Source organism: Limulus polyphemus, unplaced genomic scaffold (assembly GCF_000517525.1).
Source record: "Limulus polyphemus unplaced genomic scaffold, Limulus_polyphemus-2.1.2 Scaffold2050, whole genome shotgun sequence".
NCBI classification, from domain to species: domain Eukaryota; kingdom Metazoa; phylum Arthropoda; class Merostomata; order Xiphosura; family Limulidae; genus Limulus; species Limulus polyphemus.
Window position 1 is genome coordinate 79,023 of NW_013667660.1, and position 17,382 is coordinate 96,404.

Here is a 17,382-nt window from a genome sequence, read left to right on the forward strand (position 1 = left end):
ATGGACTCACAATCCATATGGGCTGAACAGCCCAGTGTGACTGTGATTCCATTAAATGGCAAGATCTAGAAGCTATACATTCTATCAAATGTCACTTCACAACCACGAGGGTGCAGAATAACAGGGTACATGACACAGTTCCTTTGAGATATGTGCCTTAGTAACTCACTTCCAATCATGGGGAAAGTCTCTATTGCCCCACAATCCATTTCCTCCCTCATGAGTTCCCAGTGTTCTACCTGTTGGTAATACACCTCTTGTTAGCGGCTATTGGCCAATACCTAGGGGTATAACTGCCTTGCCTCCCTCAGTCTTGGACAACCTACACCACACACCACTCCAACAATCCCCAGTCATCTGGGATTTAAGCATGCAAAGGCTCAACCTCAGGGGAGAACACCCTCACCCTTGTGAGTGTTCCAGATGTCATTAATTCCTCATTCTGGGCTTACAGTGGTAGTATGACGGCTGTGAAGTACTTTTGCAGCATTAGCAAAAGTCTAAAATGCAGGAGATGACTTCTTCTGGACCAAGCCATCATTCCTGCAGGCTGCACTTCCTTAGGTCCTGACTCTACTTACTCTAGCTTGCACACCCATCATCCTGTAGAAAATGTCATTTTAAGTAACCAATAAGTTAAGGTACTTACTGGAGTGTTGAAGAGTTTGGCTACTCGCCCATTTGAAAAACCCAAACCTCTTCAAAAATTATGTTTGTGGTCATAGCACCAAAATATCTCCCTCATCACTACTCTGTAGTTTTCTCCATTACATGTATTTTCCAGAGAGTAACGGTAGGGTCCTCTAAACAGAACATCCAGCAGATATTACACTATGAATTATGGGTCTGTTATTTTCTGAACCCGGACTGAGTTTACCAAAAAGAAGGAATCAAGGAACAAAAATATAAAAACTACAGTCTTTAGTGAAAAAACAATCAAAGTAACAACCAAATGAAATAAAACACAGTGTTTGTCTGTGAAGAGAAACCTTTGTTGGTTCTCTCTCGCCAGTCATGTTTGAGCCAACCCTCCATAAACTAATGTGAAACTGAATTAACATTAGAATTATATTGGATAGGTTCACTAGATACCAGGAGAGTTATTCAAGATATTAATTATGGGGTAGCACTAAACATCTTATTAACTGAGTCTATATTCAAGTAGTACACTACACAAAATAAAAGAAAATTAAGTTATAAAATAAACTCTCAAGGTCAAACTAAACAATTGAAAATACTCATGTTACCTTTACATTCAGTTAAACCTAAATTCATGTTGCTATAAAATCTCTCTAATATAAAAAAAGAAGTAAACCTTACAATTTATCTACAATTCTTACCAAAATCTGACTAACAGGGTAAAGCCTGGCTTTCAATACTAAAAACACAATAACAGCAACAACAAAGCAAGATTACTCACAAAACGCTTTTCGTTTACAGCGATATGCCGATAAAAACTCTCATACGTCACGAGGTATCTTTCCTGAAAGAGGTTGTATGATAAATTTGTGTAACAGGTTCCGGGAACACTAGAATAACAAAAAGTTGAATTGCTTAGTTGGGTGACTTTCTATGTTACAGGGGGTCCCACTGAAAATACAGACATTAAAAGAAAATTACATATTAACTAAGGGGGTAGAAAACATGTGGTACAATTCTGTACAAAAATATGATTCTATGATGACAGATGCTATGATAAAATATTTTGATTTATCTGTTTGTTGTTAAACATTTTTAGCATTGTAAGTCTTTAAACTTACCGCTGAGCCACTGGAAGGTGAAATATTTTGATGTAATAATACTGTTACGTCTCTGGTCGTTAGTTAATTTTCCGTAAAAATTCTTTCGGAAGAAACTTTAGCGATACAAGTTCTTTCTTAAATAAAACTGGTTTATTCTTTCTGAATACAACTTTGCAATACACTTGATTTCCACAGTCGCGCTATAACAAACGCTATAAATCACAACAACGTCTCACGTGCTCGACTCAACTGTCAATTACACATTACCTTGTTGCAGTCACTTCTTGGCTGCTTATATATACAATACTACCGCATATCTAGTACCCTCTCGAGACTTCAGGAACCTTCGAGAATATGACGTGTTACTAGAGTCACGTGACCCCCGCTGTCGTAATAATACTATTAAAGCATAAGTCAAATAAACAAAGAAAAACAACGTCAATAGTATACATGGAACACACAGGGCTAACATTTGAAGCTTCTATAACTTATTTTTTCCTGAATTACTTCTGTAAACCATACCTAATGTGCTTAACCCGATTTTCATGTGTGGGACATTGTCAGACAAAACATTCGACAGAAAAATGGCTAGACCGGCTGTGACGACATATATCAAACTTCCGGTTCCTTTCGTCACTTGGGGTATAGATATGATAAGTGAGGCCTGTTACTGACGTTAATAATGGAAAGTGTGAAGCTAAAAATAATAAGGAAGAATCTGGGTAAGATTATTATATGCACTAGTAACTTTAAAGAACTAGGTTATACGATTAGGCTTACACATGAGGAACTGGAATTAAGACACTAGACACTACTGCTTTAGGCTAAATAAGTGAATTATAATTTAATACTAAACACTACACTAATAGTAATAATACTGAGTAATACTACATTACTACTAATACTAGTTGTAGTAGTACTATCAAGTATAACTTGAAAGTAATGCCAGGTTGTGTTAAAGGGGATGTTTTTTATCGTCACAATAAAAAAAAATTAAAAAGATGAACAAGAAGTTAATATTTGAGCTTAGTTTTAGAAATTTTTTATAACCAAGTTAAAATTAAATGTATACATATTTAAGTCAATAAAACGCCAGTAGTGTTGTGAAAATTAATTCTTAAACTTAAAGTTCAGTATTTATAAATTTAAATTGTTTATATATATATATATATGTTCCTATAAATATAAGTAATTTGTAAATGACGTTCTCCCTAGTACTCACAGTAGCAATTTTTCTCACTTCTCGTCTTTGAACACTTAGAATTTTGGCAAAGTTTAAGTCTGTAAAGTTTGGAAATTATTTTAATTTTATGTTAACTTTTCTGTTTAATATAGTTTTTAATTGTACTAAATTTGAAGATGAGTATTCTTGAATTCTTCTACAAAAAATTAAAAATCGCCAGTTTTTGTCATGAACATATTCTCATGTTGGATACCTTTTAATACCTAAAACAGAGGTGAATAACTTGAAAATGTTTACATCTGTATTATATGTGTTGTATCCTAGCCAACCTAAGAACTCTGGTACTGGGCAAAAGGCCTTGTTTGGATTGATATAGTGTGATTGATGTATTCTTCTTTACTTTCAATCACAAGTTCCTAGAATTAGTATACCAGCAAGGCCAGTATATGCACATATCTTAACTTCCTCACCACTTTTTAAAGCTATTTTATATATTACAGCATAATAACATGGTAAATATTGTAATAATTCTACTTTAGGAATTTCATAATACTATATTTGATACTGTAATTTAGCATGAAATGTTCCAAAACTCAGTACTACTGCTAAAATCATTTACTGACAGTATGTATTTGTGTGGTGAACTACTGGATCTCTTGAACAACTAGGACTTAGTTCTGATGGTAATTATGACTTTAGCATTGTTAAAAGTAATTACTGAGACTTGAGGTAATGTTATATCTAACACTGTGTCAAAAGTGAACTACAAGTTCATATTCAACAAGTTTTACATTATTCTCTGAGGTGACTATTCAGAATGTTGTGTAAATAATATAGATGTGATTAATGATAACAGTGGTCTAAGTCGTATACTGACACCTTTTACTGGTGCTAGAAAAGATGCTATGCTAGTGGAGTCCATAAACAAGCAAAAATTGAAGTCATTATTTCTTAGCCTTCTTTTAGAGTGTTCCATTTTATACATTTATTCAATCAAGTACTTCAGATGTCTAGGTATAATTCAGGGATACTAGGATAACTTCATTCATGAAGTGTTTGAACTAAAATGTGAAGGTATATTTAAATTCTTTATTGTATTCTCTTTGAAATAAAGAAAAACTTCATTCTTTCAAACTGGTTATTGTGTCGCGGGACTGATTAAGTTCATAGTCGAAACTTTGATATCAGGGCATAATAAATTTGAACTATATATATACCTTGACAGACTTGTTCTTCAAATGAATATCAGGGAATGATAAATTTGAACTACATATATATATACCTTGACACACTTGTTCTTCAAAAGTTATTGTTCTCTCTAGCTTTATTTCAACAGGTTAAGTGATGTTTTTGTGTTGGTAGGGAAAAGGCTTCACTCAGTTTTTTAAGGAGGGATGATTCAAGGATTGCTGGTGATTGTTTATTAACATAGTTTCTAGCAGCCATTTGATTTTATATTGTTCTCATTCAAAAACTTTTCTTGTGGATTAAAGCATTAAATGTTGATTTTTAAAAAGGACTAACTGTATATATATATATTGGCTCTACATTTTTATAAATATCTAACTGTTGATAACTCATAGTCTTTAATTATACTGACTACATTTTTATAAATATCTGTTGATAACTCAGTCTTTAATTATTTTGACTCTACATTTTTATAAATATCTAACTGTTGATAACTTGTAGTCTTTAATTATACTGACTATATTTTTATAAATATCTAACTGTTGATAACTCATAGTCTTTAATTGTATTGACTCTACATTTTTTAAATATCTAACTGTTGATAACTCGTAGTCTTTAATTATACTGACTATATTTTTATAAATATCTAACTGTTGATAACTCATAGTCTTTAATTGTATTGACTCTACATTTTTTAAATATCTAACTGTTGATAACTCGTAGTCTTTAATTATACTGACTATATTTTTATAAATATCTAACTGTTGATAACTCATAGTCTTTAATTGTATTGACTCTACATTTTTTAAATATCTAACTGTTGATAACTCTTTTCTAAATATCTAACTGTTGATAACTCATAGTCTTTAATTGTATTGACTCTACATTTTTATAAATGTCTAACTGTTGACAACTCTTAGTCTTTAATTATACTGACTACATTTTTATAAATATCTAACTGTTGATAACTCATAGTCTTTAATTATATTGACTCTACATTTTTATAAATATCTAACTGTTGATAATTCATAGTCTTTAATTATACTGACTCTACATTTTTATAAATATCTAACTGTTCATAACTCATAGTCTTTAATTATACTGACTCTACATTTTTATAAATATCTAACTGTTCATAACTCATAGTTTTTAATTATTTTGATAACTAAAGAATAGTATTTTAAAATGTAGTAATTTGTAAGGAATCGGTCCCTGTTCTAGTGCACGTTAAAGCCTGTTGAGGTGTAATGGTCAGTGACTGCAAAATGAATGCATAAAATCTACAAGAAAATGTCTAAGATATTTCCCACACTATCCTTTAGAGTTTTTTTTACTGTTATAACTTCAGTCTGTTCATTTTTCTTCAAGCATCTTAATTAAAAATGATAAATAAACTGCATGAGTTGGTTTTTGTTTAAATATAGGGACTACCATAATACCTGTCAAATGAAGAGTTATGGATTAATATGATCTAAGCTAACACCTTGTAGATGCCTTTTAATCGTAAGGTCATGCGTGTTAGTTATCACAATGTTAATTATTCTTACAGTCATGCAGAGGAAACTTTTAGTAAAGTTGGTGAGAAGAAAATGCTGGCCATATCTAGTACAAAGTCTCTAAACCATTCCAGACAATGTATGTTAGCCAGTAATAAGTACAGTCTCTAAACCATTCCAGACAATGTATGTTAGCCAGTAATAAATACAGTCTAAACTCTTCTAATCAATGTATGTTAGCCAGTAATAAGTACAAAGCCTCTAAACCCTTCTAAACAATGTATGTGAGTAATTAGTCTCTAAACCATTCCAGACAATGTATGTTAGCCAGTAATAAGTACAGTCTCTAAACCATTCCAGACAATGTATGTTAGCCAGTAATAATAAGAGTCTCTAAACCATTCCAGATGATTTATGTTAGCCAGTAATAAATACAGTCTAAACCCTTCTAATCAATGTACATTAGCCAGTAATAAGTACAGTCTCTAAATCTTTCTAGACAATGTAAATTAGTCAGTAATAAGTAAAAAGCCTCTAAACCCTTCTAAACAATGTATGTTAGTGAGTAATTAGTCTCTAAATCTTTCTAGACAATGTAAATTAGTCAGTAATAAGTACAAAGCCTCTAAACCCTTCAAGACAATGTATGTTAGCGAGTAATAAGTATAGTCTCTAAACCCTTCTAAACAATGTACATTAACCAGTAATAAGTACAAAGCCCCTAAACCCTTCTAAACAATGTATATTAGCCAGTAATAAGTACAAAGCCTCTAAACCCTTCAAAACAATGCAAGTTAGCTAGTAAAAAGTACAGTCTCTAAACCCGTCTGAACAATATACATTAGCCAGTAATAAGTACAATGTGTCTAAACCCTAACAGACAATATAGGTTAGCTAGTAATAAGGCAAATGGGAAGCTAAGTTTGATATATATAAAAATTAATAGAGATTATTGAAGGTTATCAGTTCACTATAAAGAGTTGGTTAGCCTGCACTTGTGACATAGATCACCTTATTTAAGAAAGGATCATGAGTTGTTGTAGAGAATTCAAAGAAGAGATACTAAAGTAATTCCAGAATTGGGTGGATTTTTGTAAGGGAATATGTTGAAATCTCTTAATATCCTTACACAGGTGAGAAGAAAGGCTGAGGGAGACATAATTGAATTCAGATGATGTTTTCTTAAAAAACCAATGTAGGCTGTAAAAATAGAGGACAGAAGTTTAAGATATGGAAAATTTCAGACATGATTACACTCCAGTTAAAGCAGCATTATTTTTCTAAATGAGTAATCACTCTATGGAATACCTTAAAATTTGCTTTCAGCTTTAGCATAGCTGCAACATTGAAAAGGTTTAATGAAGAGATTGGGTGAGAATTTTAGAGATCAAAGTGGGATATAATAAAACAGTTTTTCTGTGTACTTTAGAGTAATGGTAGAAAATAATACAGTATTGGTAGGCCAAATGGCCCCTTGTATCCCTTAGAAATGAAAAATAAATTTAGAAATCATACTTCATGAAACTTGAATCAGAGGTTATCCAAGAAGCACTAAATCTTCTGAAATGACATTACATTCCAATGTAAAATGTACAAGTAGATATGTAAAAGTTAAGAAGTCTGAAGAAACACATCAAACATCTCTATAACCCTAGCATTAGTAATAAAAGTTCACTTGGGTTCAAACTGGGTCAATCACCAGTTTTTGCTATGAAATTCTCCATATTTGAATTTTTAATATTTTGGAAAATGTATTTCTAGTTGACTAGATATTAATATTTTTAATTAAATAGGTAACCAATTTAGTTAAAAACTATATATAGATATATATACGTAAAAGAATTTATATGCGAATGCAATGATACCTTTTTATCTTTAAATTCAAAGCTTTTGAGAGTTTGACAGTATAAGAAAATATCATTCATTCTATGACCTTTAGGTAATGTTAAAGAAGCATGAGCACAAGAATTATTTTATGTCTGTGGAAATGTAGAATATGTTACCAGATTTAACATGATAATAACTTCAATGTATAATATGTTACCAGATTTAACATGATAATAACTTCAATGTATAATATGTTACCAGATTTAACACGATAATAACTTCAATGTATAATATGTTACCAGATTTAACACGATAATAACTTCAATGTATAATATGTTACCTGCTTAACACGATAATAACTTCAATGTATAATATGTTACCTAATTTAACAACTTTTTTCTATATCTCTAGTTATGAATTTGTGTAAAGTTAACATGAACAGATACAAAACATGAGTTTCTGTTTAGTATTTGTTTAGAGTTCACATCAACAAATGCAAGATGTGAGCTTATGTTTAAGAGTAACTATGTATGGGATTTTTGAATATGTGTATATGTTACTTTTAAAAGTTTTCTGTTGGAATTTTCAAATCCGTTTCAGACAATTCTGACTTTCAACTGGTTTGGTTTTTCAGCTTTCAACTTGTATGTGTATATGCTTTGTGTTAGTATTTAATGTTTGTACTATTACTACTAAAAATGGTGTGATAACAGGGACAGCTGAAACCAATAATATGTGTTGTATTCTGATATAATCAAATAACTTAGATATTATACTAAATTTTATTTGTGTAAAAACTGACTGAATATAGCAACAACAGAACATGAAAGTAACTCGTGGAAAACAGTGTATAACAATCAAATGAAATTTAGTTATAATAAGAAATATTTTACTATGGAATAATACCAGTTGCCAAAAACAGATTACTTCTGATTTCATTAAATAAAGCCCAGCTAGTCATTGGTTACAGATGCAATGCATTACTAAGTGTGCTAATTCTCCATTCCTGAACTTAATGCATTATATAGTAATCAAGCTACAAAGTTTCATAGTAATAACAGCTTAATAATGGCCTCATAACTAGGTACATTTTGAGAAAACTATTTTAGTCAGTGTCAACTAATTGGAATTGACAATTTCTGGTACCAAAATACATGCAGTTTTACATTTAAACATAAAGCAGTTTGATATAGTGTCAAAGAGTCAGAATGGTTTCACTTAGGGAAAGTATTGTTTAACAAATTTTCTGACATTCTTTGAGTATGTTACTGCAAGAGTTGATGAAGAAAATACTGTGGATTTGGTTTACCTTGATTTTCAGAAAGCGTTTGGTAAGGTGCCTCACCAAAGACTTGTTTCAAAAACTAAGCCTGTTATTGTGAGGGAAATGTTATTAAATTGGATAGTGAATTGGCTGGAGAGTAGAAAGCAGAGAGTAGTAATAAATGGAGTTATATCTATCTGACTGGATCACATTTACAAGTGGTATGTTTCAGGGCTCTGTGCTGGGTCCTCCGCTGTTTGTAATTTATATTAACAATATTGTCTCTGGAATGACTTAACAAAATTTTGAAGTTAGCGGATAACATTAAGGTGGAGGAATATAGGCAACTGTATCCAAGATGTTGCAGACTTGCAGGGAGATTTAGATCAGTTGATGCATTGGACCAGTATGTGGCAGATGATGTTTAACTATTCAAAATGTAAGCTGGTGCATGAAGGTTTTCACAATTCAATTCAAATTACTGTTACAATTGAAATGGGGATGCATTAAAAACTGTGGTTGAAGAAAAAGATCTTGGTGTTGTGATCTAAAAATCACTTAAGTCATCTAAACAGTGTATTATAACTAGCAATAGGGATAATAGGATTTTGGGTAGCATCTATAGAAACATTGAATACAACACAAGTGATATTGTTATTTCACTGTATAGATCACTTGTAAGACCTCATTTAGAGTATTGTGTACAGTTTTGGGCTCCCTTCCTCAAGAAGGACATTGAATTGTTGGAGAAGGTTAACAGAAGAGCCACTAGGATGATACCTGGGAAGGTGGAATTGTCCTATGAGGAGAGACTAATATCTCTAAATTTGTTTTCTCTGGAGAGGAGAAGGGTCAGAGGGGATTTGATTGAGGTGTTTAAGGTTATTAAGGGTAATGATAACATAGACCCATCAAACTTTTGTGTTTAGCAGTGAAAACAATAGGACAAGGGGTCATAAATTCAAATTTTGGCAGTGTAGGAGTCGTCTGCAGTTTAGACAGTATTACTTTTCAAACAGGGTGGTTGGCTTGTGGAATTAGCTACCTTCAAAGGTGCTGGAGGCAGAAATTTAACTGAGTTACAGAAAACATTGTATGAACACATGAGTAGTAAGGGTTGATTATAGTTGGGAGCTGGAAGGGACATCCTTGATGGTCTAATAACCTTCTTTTTGTCCCTTTAAATTTATGGATAAAAAGAAACATTAGACTCCTACTCTCTGTCATTTTTGGGCCAATTTTACAATGAATACATCAAACTGTAGTCATTTGCAGTTTATTGTAATAGTGGGTGTAGTAGTCTGCAGTAGGCTTGGGCTCGTATCCTTATCCTATACAGTAGGTTATAGGAAGAAGTCCTGCTAGAGAATATTGTGGTTGCAGCAAATACTGAGATCCATAGCATTTCAATTCTCAGGGGTTGAAATATTACATTCCCAAGGAATCTAACTATTCTTGAGGAATTTCATCTTTTTGGGAGGCTTTCCATATCGGGAATGCATGGTCCATCCATATTCCTTTATTTATGGCCAATGAAAGTGAACATACTGCATGAATTAAACAAAATTAACAATTCATGAGGGAATGTAATCTTCCCGATAGCTTAGTGAATGTAATTTTATTTCATTATTTCTATCCCTGATTCTATTTGAAATCACATTGTATGTTTGTGAATTTGTTTGTCCATGAACTCCTCCCACAATTCTGGAGCTAGTAGGACCAAACTTTGTAGGCAGACTCAGTGTGGCTTGGGGGAGAGGTCCTTGTATATCAAGTGTAGTCTTGCTACAAAAGGAGGTTAAAATATTTGCCTGGAAGGTCATAGAGTCATGATGTGGATCTAGAGTAGCCTTACAAAACTACAGAATCCTATTCTGGTACTGTAATTTGTGATCTTGGGGCTCTGAATATGAAACTATGTTTATAGGCCAACCCACAAGTTAGTGGAACAAATATGGCACTTGTGCTCAGGTACCACAAGCACTAATGGGGTTTATTTTTGGGTACAGACTACTCTTGCGCTAGCTATAGAAGCAATTGGAGATAATAAAGGAACTTGATTGGTACACTGGGGCCTCTATGAATCATGAAGGCGTCTTTGAACCCGACAGAGTAGTGCAGGTATTTTGTGATAGTCTTATTAATAATGTGAAGATATACTAGTAGCTATCATTGGGAATCTTTATAAGTTTGAAATTGCTAATAACTGATAAGGTCAAAGTTTACCATTGATAAGTCTGATTATTGATCGCTGTATTACTGTTGTACAAAATAATCCACCAATGAGAAAGAATTTAGGGTTACTAAAACATTTTGAATTTGTCTGTTCAGCATTAACCAATGCTGCTTTGGTTTAATAAGTAACTCTTATTAAATACTGGACAAATGACTTGAATAAGCTGAAGCTCCACAGTACAATTAATAAAGTTGATAAAAACATTCAGGAGCTTTTTTGTTTTAATGTTTGAAGCATGTTCAGAATTTCATACCTCTGACTTAAAGTATGGCTCTGTAATTTTTAGGTGTTTGATGTTTCTATTTTGAAATAAGGCAATATAACTGTTAATGTTTGATAGCTCTGTTTTGGAATAAAACATTGTAGCTGTTTAAACTTTTTTGAATATAACTGTTAACTTCTGTTATTTATTTAGATTCAGTGTTTGATACTTCTTTTAGTTGTTTAGCAAAGAAAGTTTGAAGAATTCTATTCAAAATGAAATCTTATAACCTCTTACTGTAGTCTGAATATTTTAAACAAATTTTTTTACTACGAGTTTTTTGTATAGTCTTTGTGAAGACTTCCTTGTTCTTAAAAACATCGGTTTAAGTTTGACTATTAGACGTTGATGTATGTAATACACGTACACATTTATTTGAGTAGTACCATTTTCATATGTTTTATTCTAAATTAATAACTTGGTCTCTTCATTAATAAAATACTTAATATTCTTGAAAATTGATTTATACTAGCGTGTTGAACTGTACATTGTACTTGTATTTTTAAATCCCAGGCATAAAATAAATTGATATACTTTCAAGAATTGTTGTAGTAAAAAAAATAATGGTTTGTTTTATATAGGTTAAATGGTTATTGGGGCCTTAAAATGTTCGTATTAATATTTTTATAGATTTATAGATGGCGCTACACGTCAATAACGAACTTTTGATTAAACATAATCTAACCGTATAGATCAGAACTAAAATTATTTTAAAAGTAATTTATAAGTTGACCAAAACGATTCTTTGAAGCAAATGCCTGGATATAATTGGTGTATTGAATTGAAATACCGGAAAATTATAAATGTATAACAATTTGAATGCATTGAATCGGGGACCATGTTGTTACTGGGAGCTCGGTAGAAGTTATACAAATATAGGTTTCTCAACTTGAAAAAGAAAGAAATAAAACAACTGTAAATATGATATTGTAAATAATTCAATATTCTTGCCTACTATAGTGGAGAAAATGCATACCTTACCATAAGTCATCTTTCAATCGTCTGAGTAGGTTACATCATTCGTAAAGTCAGTCAGAATAATGAAATAAAGAGGAGCTTGAGACGTCTTTTTTTCCGTTATGTGCAAGACTCAGACCTGAATCGTAAAATTGTGTACGAAAGTCATTCGAAAGAAGATTTATGTGAAAAAGTGCAATTATCTGAAAGGTCTTGACCGACACAACTTCGGCCCGGCGTGGCCACGTGGTTAGGGCGCTTGATTCGCAATATGAGGGTCGCGGGTTCGAATCTCCATCCCACCAAACATGCTCGCCCTTTCGGCCGTGGGGGCGTTATGCTGTGTAGTCAATCCTACTATTCGTTGGTAAAAGAGTAGCCCAAGAGTTGGCGGTGGGTGGTGATAACTAGCTGCCTTCCATCTAGTCTTTCACTGCTAAATTAGGGATGGCTAACGCAGGTAGCCCTTGTGTAGCTTTGCACGAAATTCAAAACAAAATAAATCGATACGACTTATCCAACCGCTTGAGGCTGACGTTTCGTTCTGTTTTTACATATTCGTATCTTCTCTGATGTGTATCTTGTATGAGGTCGCCGTTTCGTTCTGTTTGTACACATCTGGTGCGTAGCTTGTTAAAGATCGCCATTTTTTTCTGTATGTACACTTCTGGTGTGTACTTGTTTGATATCGCCGTTTCGTTCTGTTTGTACCTATCTCCTGGTTTGTAGCTTGTTGAGGTTGCCGTTTCGTTCTGTTTCCTGTTCTGTAGCTTATTTGAGGCCGACGATTCGATCACATTGAAACGTTGTCGTCAAACAATCTTTGAAAATTTGGATGAAAACCTGTGCTAACAAATCGCAATGCCATAAACGATGTTTAAGTAAGTGAATAAATACAGTTAAAAACCTCGCAGCCGTAGTATGAAAGTCTTGGGGAATTGATTTTAGATATTTCTACTAAACATTCTAGTAACTTTACAGTTTTAACCTATCATTTCACTGTAATATTTTTTGCCATAAAAAATACTAGCTTATATTTCATTAATCGATGAAAATTTAACTTGCTATTAAGTGAGTCCGTTTATTTATTTTTTTATAGAAATTAACTGCCAGGCATGGGCGTCTGTGCGGGGGGGACTCCCCCCTGGAAAATGAGAGATATGTATATATTTTTTTATTCACTTCACAATTTTACACTACTTTTCCCCACTTGGAAAACTTTGCCCCCCGAAAAATTTCTGCGGAAAAATTTCGCCCATGCTGCCAGGAACTTGGAATTAGTATGGAGGTTACGCTGTGTAACTTGATAACCAGACAAGTTTTGACCTTTTAGTGATAAAGTCATGAGGGTCATTGATATGGCCCCAGTTGGTTTTATATGAGTAATATATACACACACTAGTATTATTAGTGGAAAGGGGGAGGCGTTAACTTTGAGGTGCCTTCATGCAAGCGACACCCACGTAACGTGTGTCATTGCACGTGACTAATATCCATGTCCCAGTTTGCAAACGTAGAACAACTGCGTTAACGACCCCGCAACTGTTTTTCTCCGTTAACCAGTACTAGTTGACTGTTGTTGGTGGTGGTGTTAATTAAACACAAAGCTACATAAGGGGCTATCTGTTCTCTGCCCCCACGGGTATCGAAACCCGGTTTCTAGTGGTATAAGTCCGCAGACATGACTGTGTGTTGTTGTCGTCATTATTGACTGGTGTTATAGTTAATCGCATTGTCCATTCTGGTGTTTAAGTAGAAGACTTAATTAGCACTAGTTTTATGTAACTCGTGTCCACATTTTAAAATTTGTATTATTGATTTTTATTTATTTTGAATAACTTTTTCGGTTTTTTTATTATTTTTATTCAGAAACTGAGTTATCCTTCCAGCTCATAACATGCCTGCTTAGTGAATAATGCGTTTCACATTTACTTAATAATGATGTTTCACGACATGTAATTGTTAACTTGTAGATGTCGCGGAATTAAGCCAATACACACAAATATTTCGCGTTTCAGTCATATCTCTATTCCACATTATCGCGAGTTGTTTAACCGTACACTTACCAATTGAAGGAATGTCTAGAGAACCCGGAAAAAAGCCATCGAAGGCGCTACACATCTCTTTTGATTTATACGTTGCACCAGACCTACTAACACAAACAGGTTTAGATGTAAACTATGTTTTTCACCGGCCTACTTTGAATCAAGATGTTTTTGAACTACTCGGACCACGCTAGGTCTTGTGCGCGCGTGATTTCCATAGTTGATGAAGAACAGGATTGAGTACTCCGGAGGAGGATCCTCCTTGTCCTAGACTGTGGGTATAAATTACCTCGGGGCATGAAGACTGGTATCTCATAGCACTCTTCACAGCCTAGTTTTTACCAACTGGTGGTTAGTTTGAACAGTTGCCAAATTTACCTAAACAGGGAGATAGTCGTACTTTATAATGTACGTATTCTCGTCCCTCAGAGCTACGTCGATATCGTGCGAAATACTGGGGATATTGCACCAAATATTAACTTGTACCAGACTAAGCCTAAACACGTGAAATATAAAGAACGAAAAAAAATTCAAACATTTTACGTCACGAGCACGTTTCACGCCTTCTGGACTGGTTTATCCAGTGACCGTGATAACTATTTTGGCAACCGGTAACGCAAAATAGATTTTTCCTCTTTGACTCCTTGCAAATATTTGGACCACTTAGAGTTTAAAGATAAACCGAAACCTTGCTTTTACTGTGTAAGATTTTGTTGGACCCAAATTTTCTTGTTGATAAGGTAAGTCATTTTACTATCTCGCTATCTAACAATTTCCAATAACGAGTTAATTAACACTAATAGTTATACTCGGAACGTGTCAAAATAAACGTCGCAGTGTTATTCAGATTAGCTGTATCGAGGTGTTTGGTGGCAATCTTGTGAATGTCGTAAGCTTATTCATATCTACCTGTATACAAGTACAACAAATATTGTGAATGTCGTAAGCTTTTTTAGATCTATTAGTATACAAATACAACAAATCTCGTGAATGTCGTAAGCTTATTCAGATCTATTAGTATACAAATACAACAAATCTCGTGAATGTCGTAAGCGTATTCAGGTCTATTAGTATACAAATACAACAAATCTCGTGAATGTCGTAAGCTTATTCAGGTCTGTTAGTATACAAATACAACAAATCTCGTGAATGTCGTAAGCGTATTCAGATCTATTAGTATACAAATACAACAAATCTTGTGAATATCGTTGAAATCTGGCTTCAGTGGTACGTACTTAAAAGTGTTATGTAACGTTATGTTATATTACTAGACACAAATTGCAGGAATATGTTTAACTGTAACTGTGGTATGTTCTCTATCGGCCCCATCTGGTGGCTCAGCGGTAAACTTGAAAACGTATAACCTTAAACATCGGATTTCAAATACCTGCCGTGAACATAATACAGATAGCTAGCTCATTCGAAACATTATACTTATCAAAAAACAGACTAATCTTTATCATCTTAGTCTTAGGAGTGTTTGATTTGATAATCGTTATTGTAAAGTGTCACCTGAAAGTTCGGTAAAAGTGTTTGTATATAAATGTATCAAGGCTAAAGATCTGTTGTGTTCTGCTACAGTAGGGCCAACATTGGCACCAAATTGTACCGGAAGTCGTAAGTTATGGTGAAACATTCCTCGTAAATTATATAGGATAGCCCGAAAGCAATGAGGCTTTACATCGAACATGTAGAGAAGAAATGTATTTTCCTGACACCAGTCTCTTTTCAGATAAAAAACGTTAGTTCAGGGAGACTTGTTTCGTCATGGGAAATTGCCTCCACCATTCCTATATTGATTTAAATGGGAAAACAAAACACATTACACTTGTGATGCATCAGAGTCCTATTACTTTCGGACCATCCTGTATGAATTATATGTTATGTAGTTCTAAAATCGACAAATGGTAGTCAAGAACCCCCCCTCTCAAAAAAAAGTTAAATAAATAAAGTACATTTGAAATGCCATCTCTGGTGACCTGAACACACTCATAACTTGTCTTTGCTGGAATCATTGTAAATATTTTAGTATTTGACTGACCATTAAGTCCTTGTTTCTAATGGACTCCATGAAACTGCTTGTTTTTGTATCATTGATTCCTCCCTTCCGGTTTTGTATGTTAATTGGTAACGTCTTCGTTAAATTAAGTATGTAAATAAATACCAACCTTTTTCTTAAGATATTTGATTCAACACCATAAGCCTCGGAGAATTCTGCATGTCGGCTAGGATATTTAACAAATATTTTTACTCATTAGTTAATATATTTTCTTATATCAGGCAGTTAAAAGAGCGCGTAAAATACTGCCATGTGCTAAATTACGAATTCCTCTTTTTAACATGTTTTTCGTTGATCCCAGATCGAAACTTGCTGTGACTCACCTGCTTTGTTACCATTATCTATGCTACGGCCAATGGATATCTGATAAACTGTGGTACCTCTGTTTAGAAAGAAAACATAATTACTGAACTAAGCAGATATACATACTTGCAAGGTCAGTTTGTAAAACTAGGTCAAGACTCTGTTCCTGCAGTCGTATCTGTTCCTTGTAGTTTACCTGTTACCTCTCTATCCATGTATCAAAGCCGTGGAAGTATATACACAGTTTTACTTCTAGATTATCTGAAATATATATATAAAGACGAAATGTGTGTTTGTTTGCACCCTAACTCCACCGAGCCTATGGGGAATGTCGTAAGAGGGTCAAATTTGAACCTAACCCTATTTCTGTTTGGTAAAGCCTGTTGGGTAATTATTCACAGCCCATTGAGTCAATCTCAAATAATCTTGCCGAGTGGACACTTTAGACAATGTTGAATATTCTAAATGGATTCAAGGTCAAAGGTATGAAAGTTGCTGGATTGTTTCTCAATCAACTATGCTTTTCTCATGGTCAATGAGATGTACGGTGTTCAAGGGTAGGATCACCTCAAAATCTTTATTTGTTGGTAGATGGAAAGCAAACTGCAAACGTTATTTATGAAAAAACTTTGTTGACTGCTGTTAAACTTGCATTGTTTTAATTAAATTTGAATATTCCCCCTTAGTTGACAGGTATTTCAGCTTGTGTATATATATATATATATATATATATATATTAAGCAAGAAATATATATGTCTGTCTGTTTGTCCGTTATCTAACTACTACTAGTTCGCTAGGCCAATTTCAAACCAAACTTTG

At 33.5% G+C, this 17,382-nt stretch overlaps 1 protein-coding gene across 1 annotated transcript in view; it reads left to right on the forward strand.

The window, feature by feature from the left end:
• The first annotated feature begins 2,398 nt into the window (after positions 1 to 2,398).
• Positions 2,399 to 17,382, forward strand: part of LOC106465786 (protein O-linked-mannose beta-1,2-N-acetylglucosaminyltransferase 1-like) — a 106,847-nt gene continuing 91,863 nt past the window's right edge. Inside the window, exon 1 of the mRNA XM_013926019.2 lies at positions 2,399 to 2,464. The gene's annotated coding sequence lies outside the window, so the exon portion shown is untranslated. The remainder of the gene's footprint in view (positions 2,465 to 17,382) is intronic.